Here is a 4,631-nt window from a genome sequence, read left to right as displayed (position 1 = left end):
TTCACCAGCCAGTCAGCAAGGCCGCCTACTCATATCCCTTACCATTAATAATCTTTGAGAACACATCAAATCTAAAGTGTATACAAATAATCCACGAACATTACTTGAACTGCAAGAAAACATTAGAACAGAAGAATAGATATTACAAAAATATTACAGCTGATCTTCAGCATGTAAATGGAAATTTGTTTCAGAGAGTACAATTACGCACCACACCCGATGGAGGTACTTTCCAGCATCTTCTGAATGAAAACCAGTAAATAAGGAAATAAGGTATGTTTTCTTCTTGTCGTGGTTACGGAGCCGATTTAACCAGGAAGAGCAACACCTTTAGTCAAGGCAGCACACGTTCATTACTCTGCGCAACATTATGGACGCTCTGCATAAAATACCTTTGCGCTTAATGCACAAAACGAAACTTAAGCTTGTTGACTGGATACACCAGTGACAGATAAAGACAATTAAATATGACCACGAATATAAATGTTCACATGAGAGAATTAAACTGTTACAAAACACGTAAAGCGAATAATGAAAAAAAGTCTGTTTTACAACTTCGTGACACAAGACGACTATATAGCAATAATAAGGCAATGTTGAATGGGAAAATAACACTGTGTATCACATTCTTACAACATTCCTCCTGTATTTCGTAGCAGAAGTGGAACCTCTGCATTTGGAATCAATATTTTTGTAGGTTCAAATGTTTCCACATTTCGTTAAGTTTACTGGTCATGAATGTCTTACAAAACATCTACTTCGAATCGGCTTATTGGACTCTGCTAAATGTTTATTGTGCAATAAAGAAGATACCATGGACATGGAACATCTAAAAATCTGTGAATCTCTGGAAAATTTTATGGATCGTACATCTAAATATTGGGAAGCAAGAAGGAGAATGACTTCACTGTTAAATATTGAGCATCAGAGAGAGAGAGAGAGAGAGAGAGAGACACACACAAACAAACACACACACACTTCGTTAAACATAATTTTCCTTATTTCCGGAAGGGAACCTCTCCAATTAAATTAAAAAACATTGCTAGTAAAATTACAAACAGAACTCATCCCTGAAGGAGTAAAAACTCGTGCTCAGGGAGTTCTGATGTTTCCATATTTCGTTAACTATGAATTTTCTTATCTCCAGCAGCAAGGAAATACAGTAAAACCCCGACAGGATACTGTTCAAGGGACCACGTGTAAACCGTGTATTAACCGGGACTGCGTATTAGGCGAGTATACTAATTCTTTTTACTTATATACAGTATCTATTAGCAATTTTCTTTATTGAAATACACGATTCATGAAAGGTAATACAGTATTACTCCATTATGTAATTACTGTACTGTACGTCAAAGACATTTACAATATGTACTGTACTTAATTCTTTCGAAAAAAAGTCATTTATAGTTGCTTGCCGTGTGCGTGTTCTCCAAGCCCTCATGTTTACAACACTTCACTTTCCTGTGCTTACATCCTCCCGACATCGCGCTGCAGTGATTGAGTCGCGCTTTTTTATTATCGTCCTTAATGTCGATGATGGGATTTCTAATGAACTAGAGAACTGTTTCTGATTAAGAGTACTGTTTTCATTGTACTTTCAAGATTTTCAATTTTTCCGACACAGAAAGCGCTTTTCATTTAACACTCACTGTAATCAGACTCACAGACACTTCATTATGCTAAAGGACAACAAACTGACAAGCAAAAATTTTCAGAATTCTATTACGGCCGAGTGAGGAAAGTTGTTTGAGAGAGAGGGTTAGCAAGAGGGTGAGGTATTGTAACTGCATGTAGGCTTTAAGCGCGCAGGTAAAGAGTCGAATAAGAGAATGTAACAAGAGGATGGGATATTGTACAGTATGAAGGTTTAAGTGCGTAGGTAAAGGGTCGAATACTTACTTTTCAGGTTAATGGCACCAGTGAGTTCAATGGTCAAAATGTTTCATTGCTTTTACAGTACATTCCTGAAAATTACATCGAAAATATTCCACAAAAATAGTGTATTATGAGGAACTTGAGCGCAACAAACGGGGTATTTTAAAAAGGCGTTGTATTTGAAATGTGCAGGGACCGAACAAAAAAAAAAAAATGTATTACACAGGATAGCATAATAAGCATTTTACTGTAATCAAGTTGGGTTCCTAGAAAGCAACACATTTAAAGCAAAAGGTGAAATTTGACCATTCTACAATTTGGAAACTTCACTTTCACTTCCCCAAATGAAACCATGTGAAGTACGTTAGGCTAGGCTAGTCTAGGAATTAACAAAAATAAATTAGATTACATTAGACTAGGAGAGTGTAGATTAGGACAGACACATTCATATTTTGCTAAATTAGGAGAGATCAGGTAGGCTTTATTTGATATGCTATGCAACAGTATGCTAGGCTGCATTAGATAAAGGGTACAATAGGATTAGGTAGATTGAGACTAGGGTAGCATGTTAAGTAATGTATCTCTAAAAGTTTATTTTCTAGTTGAGTTTTATACCACAATTTTATCTAGTGGAAACCACTAGACTACAGAAATTATCCTAACCTATTGTCCATGTCTACGGCAGCTGGGTAGCTCAGTTGGCAGAGCAACTGGCTTTGGATTGACTGTCCCAGGTTAAATCCCAGGTGGCAGCGGGAATTTTCTCATTGCCAGAACTTCTAAAAGTCCTCAATAGTGATGGGAGTATTCGAATAAAAAAATACGAATTATTCGATTCTTGTAAGTTCTCGAGATATATCTCAAATCGTGAACAAGTATTTGAATACTTTGCTCAGAAGGTAAATGCTGCGAGAAGTGAAAAATAAGAACAGAATGAAACAATATATATAAGGAAATTCTCGAGAACACCAATTGCTCATCAATTGTATACATTCGGCTAACCTTGCAGTAATTACATGCAATAAAGACTTGCTCCAGATCGTCCCTCTCTGTCACCTCTTTCCTCTTTCTTTCTTGTCTAATTATGGAATGCAGGAATCAACATTTTTATCGGAAGTTGCAGATAGCTACAGCACGTGATTAGAATAATAATTAAAAAAACTCCTGTGCTTGCATAATACATACTGTCACAGCTTACTGCTATCGTTATCGCCGTCATGACAGCGGTTGGATAAGAGAACCGAGAACCTGCAGGTGGGTAATCAAATCATTATTCGAATGATAAAAATATTTAAGAACTTTTATTCAAATAACTTATTCCATTCTTAATATTATTCGAGAACAGATTATTCGATTCTGCCCATCACTAGTCCTCAGGGTCCACTCAACATCCTAACAAACTAAACTTCTGAACTTTCCAAGGATAAAATAGCAGTCAGAACAATTTGCCAATCACACCACCTCATTCTAGTGCTACGACACTTCTGGGCTGACCTTTTTATGTGAGTATTCATTCATAGTTTTCTGCCCAAGGGCAGATCCTTCACTGTAAACCCGACATTCTCAAATAATAAGTATATCGTTGCTGCACCTCCAAAATCCACTATGTGCAATTAAAAAATTTTTGAGGAGAAAGAAAAGAACGTTATCACTTTTAATTCCCATGATTTTCAAAATTTCTTTCAATACAATTTCATCATTTTTCACGTAATGACCGAAATTATATCAAAAGTAGCTTTGAAAATCAGGGCAATTAAAAGTGATAATGCTTATTTCTTTCCCCTGAAATATATGTTTAAATGCACATAGCTGATTTTGAAGGCACAGTGACGATATAATATACAGGATTATTATTTTGCTCCTCTAAATTGTGCCAATCTATCACAAACACAACCTATACCTTAGTCATACTGAAATACTGACTGGTAGATATGCTCTATTCTTTGTATTTTGATTGGTGTCACCATAAAATGAACGCCAAACTCGTAATGCTATTCGTAGGTGCTTTAAAATGCACCAATACAGCTGGGACAGATGTTTGTATACAGTAACTCACTTATCCCTACCCTTTAGTTTTTGTGAGCAATTACTGCACCAAATTAAAATAAAAAGCTGAAAAAAAAATCATGTTTATTGACTATTGTTGATGCAGCCTCCCCATTATCACAAGACGAGCCTTCAGTTTTCACACGTGAGATTTAGGGCGAGTAGAGGAATCTAATCAATTGCAAGGCACGGTATGTGTGGCTAACCCACAACTGTCTAGGTAGACAAAAGTGCGTGATTATGATAGAATTAACATAGTATACATTAAATATTACGACATAATCGAATATTCCGTTATTCTTCTTCACAACCCGCTCACTGTGATGGTCTAGTATCTCGTAATGACCTAAGCCTCTTGTTCAAGAAGAGGGTTTGAACACAGAACTCTTGAAGCTAATAATGTTCATTTGATTATGGAAAAATCTGAAACTCAAATAAAAACGCAAAACCACAGTCGGTATAGCGCTGACCTTCTGTACTCGAGGTTGCGGGTTCGATCCCAGCCCAGATCGATGGCATTTAAGTGTGCTTAAATGCGACAGGCTAGTATTAGTAGATTTACTGACATGTAAAAGAACTCCTGCGGGACAAAATTCCAGCACACCGGTGACGCTGATATAACCTCAGCAATTGCGAGTGTTGTTAAATGAAACATAATTAAAAAATTTAAATGACAACAAAATAAGAAAATAAATAATTTCAAAAAA

The sequence above is a fragment of the Periplaneta americana genome, chromosome 3, assembly GCF_040183065.1.
Source record: "Periplaneta americana isolate PAMFEO1 chromosome 3, P.americana_PAMFEO1_priV1, whole genome shotgun sequence".
NCBI classification, from domain to species: domain Eukaryota; kingdom Metazoa; phylum Arthropoda; class Insecta; order Blattodea; family Blattidae; genus Periplaneta; species Periplaneta americana.
Note: the sequence above shows the minus strand (reverse complement) of the source record.